The 19,437-nt window shown below is 40.8% G+C and overlaps 1 protein-coding gene across 2 annotated transcripts in view; it reads right to left on the bottom strand.

The window, feature by feature from the left end:
* Nucleotides 1-19,437, bottom strand: part of LOC310990612 (histone acetyltransferase KAT7-like) — a 384,780-nt gene that overhangs the window by 308,285 nt on the left and 57,058 nt on the right. The gene's annotated exons all lie outside the window — the stretch shown is intronic.

Raw genomic sequence — 19,437 nt, 5'->3', positions numbered from 1 at the left:
AAAACGCTCTGGTGGACAAGTTGTGACCTGCACATTCACCACGCTATGAGATAATAACGGAACGTTACAAGACAGAGTCGTTTTCGAAGTAAATGCAGAGACTGCTTGCTGAAAAACTGTCCCTGAAGGCAACAAGCATCAGCGGTTTTGCATGAATTTACCTATAAAAAGGACTCCGTCTCGTAACGTTCCATTATTATCTCATAGCGTGGTGGATGTGCAGGTCACAACTTGTCCACGACAGCGCTTTGGAGTGGTTGGATTGTGTATTTAATGAGGGAAACCAAGAAATCCCATTCCTTAGCGTAGCTCTGAGCAGCTTGTGTCTCTGCGCCGCCGTTCTAAAAATAGCTTACACCGACAAATAAAGGTAACGAACCTACTGCTATGACTATAGCGATTATGGCAATGGGCCAATTTGCCAAAATGTTGAACTATCCCTTTAAGTCGCTTTTGATAAAACCATGTGATATGAGTGAACGAAAATCTAATGCAAATGACTTTTTTTGTGTCAATCAAGAAAGTCTGACTGTCAGCGGTAACCTAGGAAGTCTTCAGTTACTGGACCATTAGGGAGCAGACAAACAATGAAATGCATGAAAAGCATAATCATACTTATCTGAAGAGCCACTGAATATCTAGTGGCCCTTCCTGCTCTGAGAAAAGAAAAAAAAAAAAACAACAACACACCACTTCTTATCAACTGCTTTCCTGTTCTCATGCAGACAATGACAACCTGTAAGAGGAAGTCTTCACTGTTGAAATTCCAGTCTTAAGATGTCCGACCAGATTCTGGTGGCTACTGAGGGCTGCAAGTCATTATTGCATGACATTATGTTGAAGTAGAATGAAAACTTGTGATGTACAATAAGACCTGCAGCCCACCAGCAGCAGCCCTGAACCAAACATCAACTAGACTTGTACTTTCCTAGTTGTTGAATTAGATGATCTATCACTGGATTGTCACCTGTGTCTGGAGGAGCTCTCTGAACTTCAATACTTTTGAAATGACAAAAACACCTAATTAAATGGTCAAATTTAGTTTTTAAGTTTTCAATACCTAACATACTATGCTGTAAAATTTAAAAGAACATGTAGTTCCATCCATATCATCCAGTCTTGCTTTGAAAGTAAATTAAACGGTGCACAAGAGCAAGTGACTAACATGGTTTTTAGGGGTGTGCCAAAAAATTGATTAACTTAAGAATCACAATTCTCATTTAATACGATTCAGAATCGATATAAAATGTCCCAAAATTGATTTTAAAAAATAAGAAAATTAAACAAATCCGCAGGCTGTCGGCCTCCATTTCCTTAGAATTTAAGAGGCAGCATGTTTAACTGCAGTATTTTTTTTTAAATAAAGAGGCACTTTTAATTTTGTTACTTAAGCAATATGATATTACTTGTATGCAACAGTTTCAACAATTCCATCTAAGCATGGATAAATGTTTAAAACTCAATAAATGTGAAAAAGACACTTTAGTCATTCTGTCTTGCAAAGCAGACTGGAGTAGATCATGAGGATCCTTTGCACGCCGATAGACTGAAGCAGAAATCATTAGGAATCAAATCGTTTTGAATTGAAATCGATTTTGAATCGTAGCCCCAAAAATCAGGATCAAGTCTAATTGTGAGATAGTAAAAGATTCCCACCCATGCTAATGTTGTAGCAGCATGTTAAACCAAATGAAGTCACGGACACCACTTTGGTTGCACAATAACAAATGTTAACACACCTGTGTTGGCCCGATGTCCAAACAAGCTGCTTCTCCAGTAGTCCAAAGAAGTCCCTTCAGCTTTCTCTCTGAAAATAAATACCATCAACAAAAAAATTCCTTCAGTAAAACTCAGTCGAATTCTCTGAGCAATACCACACCTTACTGACAATGTGCTTGTCAGACCAGAGCCTATCAAAGCGGGTATCTGGGCGGGGCTGAGAGAAGAGCAGCGCCGCTACCTGACCAAACAGGCCTGCCAACTCCCTTGTCATGTCAATGAAGCCAGGCAACAAAAGTAATACATTTCAGAAAATGCTAAATCACACTTAAGGTAGGCAACAGAGTCAACTCTTTTAATATGGCACAGTTATAGTAATAATAATAATGTCAGAGGAATCCTACATATTCTATATCAGTTGGCTGTCTCCTGTGCTCCTTGAACACACCGTCGTTTACAGTACTTTGTCATTCCCCACACAGAGCAACATAGTCACCTGTCCTTTGGTAGACATCCATCTGTACACTGTTACCAGTTTGTCATAACTCCAGTTTTGACATTCACATGTGCAGTGAAGTCAAAAACCAGGACAGAGGCAGAACAACCATGCGAGGAATGTGGTTTGACCAGTAAACATTTGCAACAAGCAGGTTAGATAAAGCCATGGGAATTCGAACACTATGTTTTTGAACATGTTCAAAACACCAGAGTATGTGAGCCTACAGGTAGCCTAGCGAGCGGGTGGGCGCTCAAAGCGACAACATGGCCCTTTATGTCCACCTCTAATTTGGTACTGCTCACTGAAGCAGTCTGAAGCAGCCCGAGCATCTAAAGATGCAAGGGCCCTACTGTTCTCCTGCTGGCAATTTTGATGAATGATTTGGCTGTTCGAGGGCACCATCATTCACAAAACCTCATGAAACTTTACACTGGCGAAAATGTACATCTTACAGGGTTCTTGCATATTTGTGGGTCGAAACATCTTAATAGCACCACCTTGATACTTGGGCATGGGCGTGGCTGCACCACCATTGTTGATGATTTGCCATAAGAAGATTAACTGTTATTATAACTCAAGCACACGTGGTACAAACTGTCCCATACCTAGTGTGTGGCAAGAAGAATAAGACACATGCCGTCTTTTTGTTTGTAAACTAGAAACATGGCACCACCACTTGTGGGTGTGTCATTGTCTTAAATCTCTGTAATAAAGTTTACAGTTTTCTGATACAGTTTTGCTTGTAAAGAACATACAAAGAAAATGAGACATAATCACTCAAAACTATCTGCTACAGGTTGTGGCAACAATGTTTTTATCGCCATAGATATCACTTTTGTCACAACCGAAAAACAAAATGTCTCCATTCCTGGCTCTGAGTGTAGCCGATGTTAATCTGGCCAGATGCATTGTGTTTCGGTACGGACTGCCCCAGGTGGGGTTTCGAACCCTGGTCTCCCGCATGGTGGGCGACGATGCAAACCGTTTTGCCAAGAGGTCAATGACCGCTTGGCAGTCAGGTTTGCGCGTCCTTTATGAGCATCTGAAAAATTTAAATAAGAAGTCTGAAGTGTTTTTTGTAAATGAAAAATAATCGTTAGATTAATCAAAAAATTAATCGCTAGACTAATCGACTAATCAAAAAAATAGTCGATAGATTAATCGGGAGAAAAATAATCGTTGGGGACAGCCCTAGTTTTATGGACCCGTTTGTGTCGGGCATTTTGCACCTGAACGCGAGAGCGCGCCCCAAGCAAATTCAATACAGGACTGTTTAGGCCGTAAAAATGTCCTAAATGACGTCGTTTCCAGTAAACTCTGGACTATATCCCTTCAGGACACTTGGATTGCAGTGGACGAGCAGTGTGGAGGAATATTAAATGGTTTTTGTGTAGTTTTATGGACGTTTTTGTGTCGGGCCCTATTACTCTCATTCAAGTTTTTGTTGGACTACGAACCGGCCTCCCGGGTCTCCAGATGCACTTTGAGTATTCATCAGCATGAGGGTGAGTAACTAATGACTTTCATTTTTTGGTGAACTATTCCTTTAATACAAAATTTAATTAACCAGTACGTCAAAGAACAAATGCAAGTTGACACAGATCTGCTAGTTTAACTATGTATTTGTCCTGATATAAAATGCACAAATCTGTTTGTTCATCATTGTCTGATAAGCTTCAAGTCCCTAAAATAAAAGCCTGCTCATGTCAATCTTCCCACAAAACCATCCCTCCTCAAAAATGCAAATTAAGACATTTCATTTTAAGACATGTAGGAGACAATGAGGAATGGAACAAGCATGACATAGCCTACATTCCATATCTAAAGATGCAAACTAACCACATTCTCGAAAAGATGCAGATTGTGTCTTGTATTAATCAATGTCATGTAGAACAAACTGTCTGTACTGTTACATTCCTTTCCAGAATCTCTCTCACCATATCAATCCCATTAAGAATTACACTGCACAGATTATCAGAAAGACACATGATCATGCATGATCATGTCTCTCTGTTTGAACACTGTCAACTCTAAAACATATGAAGAAAAAATAAAAAGAGCATGTCATTTGTTGCTGAGAAAGGGGTTCAAATATTGTAATTAGTCCAATTCAAATACTTCCAGTTTCACCTGAAAACACAGTAGCCTAGTTTAATCTACCAAAAAGAAACTTTCTGGCCTTTGTTGAAAAAGGAGCATGAGCTTGTGGTGGCAACATGTTTGAAAATTCCAGAACCGCCAGCATGGCAGGAGAAATACGATTTGAGGCACTAAACCTCCAATTTACCTTTTCTTTACTTTTTATTTTTTTACCGAAAATATTTAAGTCTTGTCATAATTACATTTCACATGTTAAAAACAAACATTAACCACGTCGCAATGAAAGGAACATATTACAAACAACAGGAAAGAACACAACGCCGCCTGACCAAGCAAAATAAATAAGTCGTTCTCAGGTCTCAGATATTTTTACTTAGGCTAATTGTAACGAAACTTTTTCTTTTCTTTTCTTTTTTAACTAAAACTCACCCGTGAAGGTCTTCTTATGATGTCTGTCTGGATGCGTGTGACACAGCACTGAGCCCCGCAGGTGTAGCAGACAGCTGAGAGTGGAGATAAAGCATTTTGAATTTCCTGGATGTGTCATGTGAGGTTTGCCACCGCCCCGCCCTTTAAAGCCCCAGTATGTAACTTATTTGGCTTTTCATTAGCAAAAATCAAATATTGCTTTCATAAATACGTAGGCTATTTCACGGAAGTCGAATCACACCCGCATACAAATGAAAGCTTTCTCGTACCTTAGAATGAGTTGTTACAAGTCGCTACAAATAGCTACAAGTGGGTGATGCACCGAACCCAGGCTGCCATGTTGCATTTTACGTTGAGTGGCAGCGTGACCGTAGGTAACCACAGAAACTCACCGGAGCTGTCGGCTGGGAGAGCAAGTTTTCCAGCCAGGTAGCGCCTGTTAAAACTGTGTAGTGTGAGGAAGGACAGAGGCACTGATGTTGCATTTAGGTGCAGTCAGGCAGACGGCCGTTGGAAAAACCAACTGCATGTTATTTTACTCTATGAGAGAAAGAAGGTAAAACGTGGGTCAGGTTACCAATACGACATCACCATGACAACATATTGTCACGCCTGTATTGTTTTGCCTCGTGCTGGCGGACACTTGTTTACATAGACGCTTGTTTATCCTGTTACATGCCCTCTGTTGTCTGTCTGACGTCTGCCCGATTTCACGTGAATGCAACATCAAGAATAGGCTGGTACGTTCCGATACAGTTGCAGCGCACCGCTAGATGGGGATAATTCCTACACAAATACCTATACATTATGGAGTAGCCTATCAGGTATGAAGGTATGGAGACAGCTATCAAAAAAAGTGTGCGCATGATTCTAACCATTCCTATTAGTAATGTTAAACATTTGCTTGTCAATACAATTGTTGTGCACAAAATTCTGCTGTATACGTGAGTCTGAGAAATTGTTTGGGTTAGGATTGTTTTTATGTGAGTATGAATCTAAAAGCTGTGAGTGCAAAGTCTTCTTTCCTTCCCAGGTGGGAGCTGTAGTGTGTACAGCGCCTTCCACCACAAGATGGAGCTGTGGCCCAAAGGTGAAGTTGAACTCCTAAACTCATGTGCCTTTTGACTGGAAGCAGCACTATTTACATCTTTATTAATATTTAAGTGGTACTCTTAGGATCAACGATCTGATAATGTAACACTAATAAATTCTCAGTTCAAGCTTTACAATGTGATATGACTATTTCTTTTTTGTTTATATTCACTGTAAAATCACATAAATGTCATATGTCATATTTTTCTTAAATACAGTGTGATAATTACAGGACAGTTTCCAGTGGTAAATTAATTGTAGGCTGCATTTTCTATTTAACTTCGAAGAATATTTTGTCATCTTTATTCACGTTTTTGTAGCGCAGGTTCCTCACTCAATGGAATAGATTCAAAATATTCTCATGTCTTCATGATTCACAAGTAAGAGATTAGACTGCTCTTGAGTGTGACTGTTGCCAAGTAGCCACATTCTCTGCAGAGCAGATATCCTATTGTGTAACTGGTCCTACTGTAGTTTTAGTAGAAAAATCACTATTTGAAGTCAAAGTTTTTTGTACATTTCCTACAATACTCCACTCTGTGCTTGGAGTTAGATTTATTCTGACAGTTACAACTTAAATGACTGATAACACATAAAACATGCCTTGTTTCTTTTTAATTTTTTAATATTTTTGCATTTGTGACCGGGTGAGTCATCTCCCTCCTGGTCACTGCATGGCGCTGTGTCAGCCTGGCGCAGGTTAATGGGGGGACGGCACTGTTAGGTGATTAAAACAGCTGTGTTGGTAGACATTTTCCCTCTCTGCTTCTGCTGTGCGGTGCGTCCGGTGAGCTGGCCGGCGTGCTTGTTTGTGTCCTCCCGTCGTATCATTAAGGTAGGAATTCTGCGTATTTGCTGGTTTGTGTTTGCTGTTATTGGGCCTGAGGCCTCATCCTTTCGCTCCGTTGCAGTGTTGGAGCAACGGCAAGCTGGTGGAGCGACGCTGTGTGTGATTGGGACAGGTGTGTTTGGTCGCTGTTCTCCCTCTCTGCCTCTGCTGTGCGGCGCGTTCGGTGAGCGGGCTGGCGTGCATGCCCGAGTCTCCCCGTCATATCACTAAGGTAAGCATGCCGTGTTAGTTATTGTTTGGTGTTTTACTTTTATTGGCCCTGGGGCTTCATCCTCCCGCTCCGTTGCAGTGCTCGGAGCGGCAGTGAGCCGGAGGGAGCGAGCGGTTCTGGTGGGCGCGTGTTGGGTGCAGTAGAGCTCAGAGGTAGGCTGCTCTAATTGTCTGCTGTTGCAGTTTTACATCATTGCGCTGGTTGTGACACTGTCTCTCTCTTGCTTTACAGCGGGGCGCTGTAACCAGCGGCCCCCACTCTCCTAGTTCTGCACACTATCCTGCGTCCTGGTGTGTTCCGGTCATCGGCCACCACGATGTTTGCTGCTGTTTTGTTTGGCTCGATTACATGGTTTTGATTAAATGATTGTTGTTGCCGACGATAGTGACCTCGGAGACATTTAACAATTTATTTCTTTTCTTTCTTGTTTTCCTTTTTCTTTTGTGGGGGGGGCGGGTTTGATAATTGTTTAATTGTTCTCTAATTTGTATTTGAATATTTTAAGAAGACTTCATTATGTTGGTTTTGTATTATAAATAATATCTAATTGTTCTTGGTGTGTGTGTGAGGAGGTCAGCTAGACTGCGGCCATCTTAATTTTTCCCTCTCTCCCTGTGGACAGGTGCTGTAGTCCAGCGCGGCGGCCCAATCCCTGGTGGTGGCTTCTTCACTTCTCCATTGCGTGTGTATGCAGTGTCACGGGTGATATTATTTTTCTTGGTTTGTTTCTCCTTCCCCTTGGTTTGGTTTAAGGTCGCCGTGGCTGGCCCAGCCCTGTCCATTCCCCTTTCTTTGGCCCAGTCTTTTGTGAATGTGAACTATTTTGGCAACTATTGAAGTTTTATAGAAACAATATTGTGACAATAAATTATTATTCTTTTTATACCTGAACTCTCCCCTGTGGTGATTCGAGCCTGCGTGACCTTTTTCATTTTTATAAACAAACAGTAACTATTTCCTGGGGCGAAACTCCCCAGGTGGCGTTGTTGGCAACCACTCACCACTACTCACCACTCCACCCCGCCACACATTGATTATGTGTGAGAGGTTCTGTTACTGTAATGGTCATGAACCCACAATGTTATTTCTGTTTTGGATCCACAAACTCCACTCGTCAGACCAGGCAAATCATTTTAATGATAGAGCTGATAGAGACGTCATCAAATATCAAACTGCAGCTAGATTATGAGAGTACGGTAACGCTGTTATATGAATAGCCAGATTATTACTTCAGAGTGAATAAAACCAAACCAGAGCTGCAGGAAAGTTAATTTTGAACTTGTTTGTCCGGTGGATAGAAACACAAGTCTAAATGGAGGCTGACATTGCATCGCTTACATGCTAACGTGTAAAATCTAGTCCATATGGCGCTATGTCAACGTTTCATTTGCATCTCTTTTGTCTTCAAGCGGCAGAAACAAAATAAATGTATAAATGCTAATGCATTAGGCCTCTCCATGGTCAGCCAGCCTAATGCTGCATGTATAGGCTATGTACATTACCTGAGGATCATGTACACGTCACATTTCCAGTCTTTCCCCTTCCTTCCTTTCGTCATTGTTGATGCAGCTGCGTGCATTTTAAATTCACCTGCATGATTAATCCACTTGCACATACCTAATAATTCTCAACTGAATAACATTTCATCTGCCTCCACAGCCTTTGTGTAAGTGACCCATCAATACAATCAATCAAATGATGCCAGCCTGGAATTTCAAATTCATTAATAGTAATTATAATGACCAGATGTTCACCAGACAGTCTTTCACCAAAGAGTCATCAAGGGTAATATAAAGGCAATCAGTTAGCACAGGTTGATTAGGATACACTGCAGAGCATGAACTCAACAATCTTGATTGTGTGTGTGTCTGGGTGGGTGGGTGGGTGGAAGCAACACAGACCTCACAGACCTCATAAATGACAGAGAAACATTAAAGGTCCAACATATTATAAAGGTGGATGTCCAAGTGTAGTTTGATTATAAAGCAGGTTTAGGTTGAATATTAGGCTAATACTGTAAAAATACTGAGACATGCACACAGCCCCTATTTAGAAACTGAGCCTTAAACCCGCAGCTAGTAGGACTTCTGTAACTTTATGATGTCACAAAAACAGCAGTCAGCACTCCCAACTCCAAAACTTTGGGACTCCCTCCCACTGGATCTAAGATCTGCAAACAGTAAATAAATAAATAAGGTTCCTTACTTGCTCCTTGTTAGGTGAGGCGTATTGCTCACTTGTTTTTGTTTTCTTTGTTTTTCATTTTTATAATGTTTCTGTTTTTGTATTTTTGACTGTAGCCTATATTTGATACTGTTGGACCCCAGGAAGAATAGCTGTGGCTTTGCTGCAGCTAATGGGGATCTGAATAATAAACTAAACTTGCCACGCTCAGCCAACCTCAAGCCCCGCCCACCTGGACCCACCATTCAAACTTGCAGGGTTTTACCTGAAATTTGCTTACATACTGAGACTTCAATATCGAAGATTGATACAATTCTCAAATCTATGTGGTCACTTCACTTAAAGCAGAAGTAAGCGATCCGGTCGTTTTGGCTAACTTCTTGTCAGTCACTTCTTGGAGTTAGCAGTCCCCGCCCTCGTCCCTACGTCACCACATTCACGCGCATCCCTTGGCTACACACACAGGGAGGACCGCCCCTTTACGTATGTCGTTCTCTCTCCTCATTGGATAAAGGTTGTAGGATACATGGAAAGTTTTCTCCTCGGCTTACAGCAGAGCAGAGTGACTGACAGACCCGTGTTTCAGACCAAACACTCTATATTAAGTGATTGCTGTCGGAAGATATAACTATTTAAGACTTATATTAACACAAACATTCCGCTTACTTCTGCTTTAATAATACCACAACTTATTTTTACTCTTATTATATGGATCAGTCAAACAAGATTAAACATGAACTCTGTCTGGGGATGGCTAGCGAGCAGGCAATGGAGTAGGCAGCACAAGCAACATGCTCTGCTGAATTTCGGTTAAAAGTTATTTTTTAGGCACCTTATACCAACAGAAAACTACGACACATCGTTCTGAGTTAATTATTTTTCAGTAAATCATTTTTATTGTGACGCCGCAGCGCGAATGGCCTACAATTTGCGAAAATTTGAGTTCACCAGAGGAGCTAACGCAACTGGGCCCAAAGCCTCAAGCCCGAGTGATTCACCACCCAGGTGTAACACACCTGAGCCTGAAGACCAAATGGATGCCGTGGACCTGAAAGCAGAAATTCTCACAGAGTTGAAAATGGACATAGCTTTGCTGCTCAGGTCGGAACTCAAGACCGCTCTGGCCGAAGATTTTGAAAACATTAAGTACGAGCTACAGGCAGTAAAAACGGAGCTAGCAAACAATACCGCGGCTATTCGCTCCGACGTGGAGACGATGAAAACAACAGTGGCACACATGGAGCAGGGGCTCTCGTCATGCTCAGACGACGTGACTACATTGTTAACAAAAGTGGGGAAACTCGAGACAGAGGTCGGCAGCCTGCGGGAGAAATGTCTTGATATGGAAGGAAGAATGAGACGCTCCAACATCCGCATACTAAATGTCCCAGAGACTCCAGGCTCAAGCACACCGGCAGCTGTCTCCAAATTATTAAAAGAAGTGCTAAAAATAGACAAAGAAGTCCTGATCGATCGGTCCCACAGAGGTCTACAGCCGAGAAGCCAAGACGGTAAACCCCGTGTCATCGTGGCAAAAGTCCACTACTACCAAGATTGTGCTGACATCCTCCGCCGCGCCAGGGAGCCCGGGCCGCTCCGGTTCAAAGGGACCGACATCTCCATCTTCCCGGACTACCCCCCGAGCGTCGTGCAGGCCAGATCCGCCTTCAGCGAGGTGAGACGACTACTACGTGGACGAGACGGTGTTAAATACGGTCTTCTCTACCCAGCACGGCTCCGGATCACGCATAACGGAACTGAGAAGCAGTTTCAAAACGCGGGAGAAGCCATGACCTACGTGAAAACCAGAATCCTACCGGACTCTTCCAAAAACTGACCAGGACTTGAAATGAGTGAGAATAGCTAAATTCTACGTCTGAATAAGGTTGGTGCTGTCCATCCTGTCACGCAAACACATCACCTTGACTGATACACTCTACAGAGCCAAATGGCTCCAGTTTGTTCCAGATGAAGACCCAAGGTATCAAAACTGTGCTGTTTTTCACTCTTTTGTTTTTGTTTACAACAGATAATAATTTGAATGGTCAGTATACTGTTGTGTCACTGTCAGTATCATTTTCTTTTCTGTTTACTCAGCACTTAGACAACAGAAGAAATATTTTTTTTTGTCTTTAAAGGAAAAAAAAAAAGAAAAAAAAAAAAACTTTTGAATTTAAAACATTTTCTAAGGTGCCTTATACAAAACTATGTTCTACAGCAGAGTTTGTTCTTTTAGAGCTAGTGTATCCTCATACAAGCACTTAAATGTGTAGATACTGTTGCGAGGGGTTTGGGAGTCACCTAGTTCTTTCAGGTGAGGGTTGGGGATTTACTGTACCTGGGTTTACAATCGGTTTTCTTTTCTTTTTCTCTTGGTCCATTGGTCATGTTTACTTATATTTTAAAGGTCCTTTCAACATTTTTGAAACTATAAATACAGGCAGACTTAGTGCATCGCTAATCTTTCCCATTTTGAATATGGCTACGACTAACACAGACTTTTCAAACAAATCAACTAATTGTGACGTAACCTTTATAAGCTGGAATGTAAAATCCTTGAACCACCCCACTAAACGAAAGAAAGTATTGACTCATTTAAGAAAATTAAAGGTGGGAATTGCCTTTCTCCAGGAGACGCATCTCCGAACCTTTGACCATTTTCGACTCAGGGGAGGATGGATTGGGCAATCATATCATTCTAATTTTCATTCCAAATCTAGAGGTGTGGCCATCCTTGTTGATAAGAACATCCCATTTGTTATGTCAAAGGTTGAAACAGACTCCTCAGGGCGTTATGTAATTGTGGTGGGCAGACTGTATAATACACCAGTTGTACTAGCGAACGTATACGCACCACATTGGGATGACAGTTCTTTTTTTATAAACTTCTTTGCTCATATCCCCAACATGGACACACATCATCTTATCCTTGGAGGGGATATGAACTGCACATTATCACCTACTCTGGACCGTAGCTCGCCTAGGTCTGCGTCCAAATCCAGTGCAGCGTCTCAACTGCAGCTTTTTCTTAATACGAATGGTATAGTTGATACATGGCGCTTTCAAAATCCTACGGCTAGAAGCTATTCCTTCTTTTCACCGGTCCACGGAACATACTCGCGCATAGATTATTTCTTTTTGGATAAAAGGCTTCTTCCATTAATAAGAAAGTGTGAGTATCAAGCCATAATTATCTCAGATCACGCTCCCCTGTTGATGACTTTATGTATACCAATTTCCCATGCCAACTATCACCCCTGGCGTCTTAATACTTTATTACTTTCAGATGAAGACTTCATTAAATGTATCTCTTCTGAAATAACTTTCTTCCTCGAGCATAACCAGACTCCAGGAATGTCTCCTTTAATAGTGTGGGAATCCATGAAGGCGTACCTGAGGGGTCAAATAATATCATATAGCGCACAACAAAGAAAACGTCACAATATGAAACTTGAACAGCTAACAAATGATATTCTCAAATTAGATACTACACTTGCTGTCACCCCATCTGATGATTTATTCAAACTGCGATTGACTCTTCAAACAGAGTTCAATCTGCTATCAACAAGACAAATTGAAAACCTAATAAATAAATCACAGAGTAAAACATACGAATGTGGTGAAAAGATAGGGAAGATTCTAGCCCATCAGCTCCACCAGAAAACTGTGGATAGAACTATAGCTGAGATAAATGATGAATCGGGCACTAAGCATATAGATCACTCTGAAATTAATTCATGTTTTCATAGATTTTACTCCAAGCTGTATGATAGTGAATCTCTTGACGACCATGTCCTACTTGATTCATTTTTCAGGAAAATAAATGTCCCCACAATTAATAACAATACTGCATCCGAGCTAGATAAACCATTTTCTGTACAGGAACTTATGAATGCAATTAAGCTCATGCAAGCTGGAAAGTCCCCAGGACCCGATGGGTTCCCGAGCGAATTCTTTAAAAATTTGCAGACCAGCTGTCTCCTATCCTGCTTTCTGTATTCGAGGAGTCACTTGCCACTGGTTCTCTTCCTCTAACTATGCGACAAGCGACCATCTCCCTTATTCCTAAAAAAGATAAAAACCTTCTAGATTGTGGCTCATATCGTCCCATTTCACTCTTAAATGTAGACAGTAAAATCCTTTCCAAAATGCTGGCCTGCCGCTTAGAAGCGGTCTTGCCCTCAATTGTAGCCGATGACCAAACTGGCTTTATTAAAGGTCGCCACTCCTTTTTTAACATTAGACGCCTATTTAATATTCTTTATGGTCCCACTCCACCCGACATTCCAGAAATATTACTATCACTTGACGCAGAGAAGGCGTTTGATCGGGTGGAGTGGGATTATCTCTTCTACACTCTCAAACAATTTGGTTTTGGTGAAAAATTAATTTCCTGGATTAAAGTTCTGTATTCGTCTCCACTTGCGGCTGTTCGAACAAACAATAACCTCTCCTCCTACTTCCCTCTCCACCGTGGCACCCGACAGGGTTGTCCTCTGTCGCCACTCCTGTTCGCTATTGCGATTGAGCCACTGGCTCTAGCGTTACGTGGTAAAATCAATATAAAGGGAATTCGGAGATATGACTCGGATAATAAGGTATCCTTATATGCTGATGATATGCTTTTATATCTCTCTCATCCTTTAACTAGCCTACCAAATACTCTCAACCTGTTTGAAGAATTCGGCAAAATATCAGGATATAAAATTAACCTACAGAAGTGTGAAATTATGCCAGTGAATATAGCAGCTAAGCAAATTGACTTTAGTTTATTCCCGCTTAAAGTCAGTCCACAAAAATTTAAATATTTAGGAATCTGGATAACACATGCCTTTAAAGACATATTCAAAGCAAATTTTTCACCACTATTGGCTAACCTTAAGCGAGATATGGAACGTTGGAGTCTACTCCCCCTGTCACTAGGAGGCAGAATTAACATAATTAAAATGAATGTTTTGCCCAAATTCCTGTACATATTTCAGTGCATTCCCCTATACCTATCTAAGTCCTTTTTCATGTCAGTGGACAATTTGGTGTCGGGATTTATATGGAACAAGAAAAACCCCCGAATACGGAAAAAGATCTTACAACAACATCGTAAACATGGAGGACTATCCCTCCCTAACTTCCAGTTTTACTATTGGGCTGCCAATATTAGGTCTATGTTGTTTTGGAAAGACTCTCCATATGGTGACACCACCCCTGAGTGGTTACGAATGGAAAACTCCTCTTGTCTTCATGCTTCTTTACACTCACTTCTATGCTCAAAACTTCCTCTTTTGGATTCCATATCTAAATTCACCTTAAATCCAATTGTGAAACAATCTTTTAAAATTCTGACACAGTTCAGACGGAGTTTTTCTCTCAAGGACCTGCCCACTTGTGCTCCTATAACAAAAAACCACCAGTTCATGCCATCAATCATAGACGGTGCTTTTCATGAATGGGCTAATAGAGGAGTTGCCACAATAGAGAATCTATTTATTGATAATATTTTTGCATCTTTTGATCAATTAAAATTAAAATTTAACATCCCAAACTCCCATCTTTTTAGATTTTTGCAGCTCCGTAGTTTCATATCAACATCATTTACTCACTTCCCATCCCAACCACCCAATACCCTCCTAAATTCCATTCTTAAGCTTAATTCAGGTTCCAAAGGGAATATTGGGAACGTATATTCCTTACTAAATACATATAATTTGGAACCTTTGACATCATTAAAGATTCAGTGGGAGGACGATTTGGGGCTTGAACTTCCTGAGGAGATTTGGGAAAGAGCTTTAGATAGAATACATTCCTCTTCAATCTGCTTACGACACACAGTTATCCAGTTCAAGGTCATGCATCGTCTTCATTGGTCTAAAGTGAGACTAGCAAAGTTTGCACCTGACGTCGATCCCATTTGTGATCGATGCAGGCAAGCACCAGCTACCCTCTCGCATATGTTCTGGTTTTGTTCAAAACTAGTCAACTTCTGGCAGTCAATATTTAAAACTTTTTCAGATGTTTTACAAGTACCTATTGAACTTTCTGCCATTACTGCCATATTTGGAATAACTCAACAAGATTCTCACCTTAACCGCCAGGCACAGAATATAATAGCTTTTGCATCTCTTATAGCTAGGCGATTAATACTTTTTAAGTGGAAGGAGAAACTTCCCCCAACCTTTAAGATGTGGATTAATGACCTTCTACATCATTTGGTACTAGAGAAGATTCGTTACTCTACAAGAGGATGTATTCAAAAATTTCATGCTACATGGAGACCGTTTTTAAGTTATATAGAGAAATAAGATGTCACTAATTTTGGTGTTTTATATGACTGATACTGTATTATGTACAATTTGAAACCCATAAGGACCACTCTCAATCACTTGTTGATTTTTTATTTATTATTTATTTTCTTTTATTTACTTGTTTATCATGCTGTTTTGGTTTAATTAACGACTATTTTTCTTACTATTCTAATTGTGTCACTTTTTTATTTATATAAATATTGATATGTATGTGGTGCATGTAATACAAGTAATTGCATACCAACTCAACGCAAGATTGTAAAAATGGTGCAGTAATATTGTTGCAGGGATGGGGCTCCGTTGGAGCGGGTGGGGGTGGGGTGGGTGGGGGTTGTTGTTTATATTTGTATTACTCCTGATCATTTATACTTTTGAATTTATGTACTCTGTACATTATCTTTGTATGTACAAATATAAATAAAAAGACTTGGAGCAAAAAAAAACAAAAAACAAGATTAAACATGTTTTATTTCCTGGGATTTGTTACTTATAAACAGAGCCACTAACTATTGCTACTACCCTCATCAATCAAGTATGCATATCTCAAAATGAATCTTACAAGTGTCTTTAACCTTTAAACTTTAAAGGGATAGTTCAACATTTTGCCAAATTGGCCCATTGCCATAATCGCTATAGTCATAGTAATAGGTTTGTTACCTTTATTTGTCGGTGTAAGCTACGGCGGAGCGGCAGGCTGCTCAGAGCTACGCTACAGAGGCTAATTTCTTGATTTCTTGGTTTCCCTCATGAAACTCATCAAATACACAATCCAAAAACTCCAAAACGCTTTTGTGGACAAGTTGTGATCTGCACATTCACCACGCTATGAGATAATAACAGAACGTTACCAGACAAAGTTGTTTTCGAGGTAAATACAGAGTCTGCTTGCTGAAAAACTGTCCCTGAAGGCAACGCGCATCAGCGGTTTGGCATGAATTTACCTCTAAAACAACTCTGTCTCGTAACGTTCCGTAATTATCTCATAGTGTGGTGAATGTGCAGGTCACAACTTGTCCACTAGAGTGTTTTGGAGTTGTTGGATTGTGTATTTGATGAGTTTGATGAGGGAAACCAAGAAATCCCATTAGCCTTTGTAGCGTAGCTCTGAGCAGCTCACGGCTCTGCTCCGCCATTCTAAAAATAGCTTACACCAACAAATAAAGATAACGAACCTACTGCTATGACTATAGGGATTATGGCAATGGGCCAATTTTCCAAAATGTTGAACTATCTCTTTAATGTTTGACATTGACAAAGTTGTTCATTTGGAAGACTGTACCAAGTAATTCTCCATGCAGTTGGAAAAAAATGTGTGTAATTACTTGTTAATTTACTTAGCACTTTGGCTGGAATGTGCAGTAAAAACAAAAAAAACAAAAAACAGCATGTAAGTAGTCCCAAGCCATGATACTAGGGATGTGAACGTGTACGAAAATATGTACACGTGTACACTGTGCATTTTTTTTCGTGTACACGTGTACACGCTTCAGGACCGCTATAGGTTGCTATAGCCTTATTTTTGTTTAGTCTAATATGCGCAGCCGGTGACACTGCAGCCACCGTGCCGGTGTTACACCGGAGCGGAGGAGACCGGACGGCGACGTGACGTGTTGCTGCAGCTGTTAACGGCGTCAGCGGCTCAGAGCGCACGCGGTGTTGTTTTGGTGCTGCCTCTCACATGCTGGACCCGGTTCGGCACATTTACAACAATGACAACAGTTCTAATCTGAAACGAGTTATTAACCTTCATCATGGTCTCTCCCTCCTTTCTCCTCCAGCGGTGCCGTGGTGCAAAATTACGCACGGGGCTCACCGCTGTATTATTTACAGTAATTAGACTGATCGATAAAACTTTGAATAATTAGCAGAATCAGTTACATTCTGATGAATGATCAAACATGACACTTCTCTTGATAACAAGAAAACAGAATGTAACAATTGTGCGAACGATTACTGGATTTTTTTCCAGGGTTTGAGATTTAATTGACTCTCGATCATGTTCACACAGTATCACAGGAACATATAGTTATTTACACCATGTATTTATCCCATGCAGCCGCGCCGTCCTCTCCTCCTCCTGCGCTCTGGGAGTGGACAATATGACGGAGAGATGGTGGTGATTAAATATAGAGAAGGAATTTTGATTTTGAATTTTAAGTTAGATTCTAAGAAGATGTTTCTGAAACATCAGTCCAATGCAAAATAACGCTGTTGAATTAAATCACCGTGGCAACATGGATCTAACGCATACGGGTTGAAATTAAATGTGTGACGGCCGATAATAAAAACATAATCGTTCTTCTCACTCATCATTTCCTGAGTCTGACTTCAGTTCACCACCACACCGTCTGTGTCGCCAATTCCCCTTTTCCTCCAAACCAGCGTACGCCTGGGTCAGAGTTTGCTTAGAGCTGCGCACATTCTCCCGTCAAGTTTGTTTTTTATAGATCACAACCTTGGCGTGAAAAGTCACGTACGCCACTTTCAGCCCCATTTTGTGCGTACGCAACGGTTATAAATGAGACCCCAGAACAGTAAATTGTTTACGCTACTTTTAAAAGGAGTAAGTCATTTAAAACGAGGAGCGAGCCGAGCCGACACTGTGCAGCCCTGGACAGGTGCTGAAGTGCGGATGAGAGGAGTGGACAGACCGGGCAGGAGCAACCAGCCCAGAGGCGTCTCGTCAGTCCTCGGCCGTCTTCAATGTCTCTAGACACCCCTTTCAATTCTTTTAAGGTTATTTGTTTGTGTTTAGGGAGGCTATATTTGCATAGAATATTTTTTGGCAACCAGAAAAGCAATGTCTGACCCGGCGTTTACTCGGTGGCGGCGCCATCACACTCGCTCGCAAAAAAAAAAAAAAGAAAGGAAAAAAAAACTCACTCACGCACATTCTGGAGGAGGGAAGCGCGTCACAGCATCATTTTTTATTAAATCATAGTTTTCTCTAAATTAAGACAGTGTGAGGGACTATTTTTCACTCAGCCCCCCAAAATGTACGCTATGTAAAAAAATAAAAAAAATAATAATTGCGTGTATCGTTTAGGGATTTTTTACTAAACGTTTACAGTTTCATTCCGTGTAAACGTTTACACGTGTACACAGTCACACCCCTACATGATACCATCAAGAAATTACTGGCATGTATCTCTTCTCCTGACACACACTCAATTTCATATGTCAGTGGAACTCAGCTATATCTAAAAAGCCGGAGTCTCTATAGGATAACACCTGGGTCCAACCATGCCACACATGGATGTAAATTCTGTATATGCATCAGTAAATTACATGTAAACTTACACATCCACCGCACAGAAGCACACGCTTACTTGACGCATATTTATTCACACACGTGGGGATATTGCCCCACACACGGCACATGTTCTCTTTCTTCAAACCCCCAGAAAGGCAAAGATCTCTGCAGCCAATGATTGAGCGATCTCATTATAAAGTGGTGGAAAGCTTCCAGTCATGTTTACTACCAGTATTCATTACCTGTAGTGGTTCTGCTCAACAGGAGGGATTTCAGCCAAGACTCGTAACATATGGAGCAAATTAACACAATATGGATTCAGCTCCTCGGGGCAGGGACAGGAATGACACGTTTGAGAAAGATACATACATTGTAAAATGTATATGTACATAAAGTTAGATACTCTCCTAAGGGAGCAGTAGGTGTTTTTTTTTTGTTTTTTTTGCCTCTTTTTCATTCACTGACAGCTTCTTTGGCTTTGCAGCATTCCTTTTTAATCAATGTGTAAGAATACGGCCTCATTTCTGACCAGAGTGGAAAACAGCAACACTAGTGTTTAAGATATGATTTCGATAAGGGAAGTCATTGTCATGGCTACCTAAGATGTTCAAAACACTAAGATGAAGTGAAAATATGAGAAATTTCTCTCATTTTCATGCAATGGCCTGTGGAGAAATTGTGAATTTTCTCTCAAGCCCATTAAAAATTGTTGTGTACAAATAAACATGACTTAAAATAGCTTACAGTAATACAGTACATATGCAGACATTAAAAAAAAAAAAAAAGACTCATAAGCCCTTA

The sequence above is a fragment of the Trachurus trachurus genome (genome assembly GCF_905171665.1).
Source record: "Trachurus trachurus genome assembly, chromosome: 8".
Classification (NCBI taxonomy): domain Eukaryota; kingdom Metazoa; phylum Chordata; class Actinopteri; order Carangiformes; family Carangidae; genus Trachurus; species Trachurus trachurus.
Note: the sequence above shows the minus strand (reverse complement) of the source record. Positions and strands in the feature narration are given on the sequence as shown.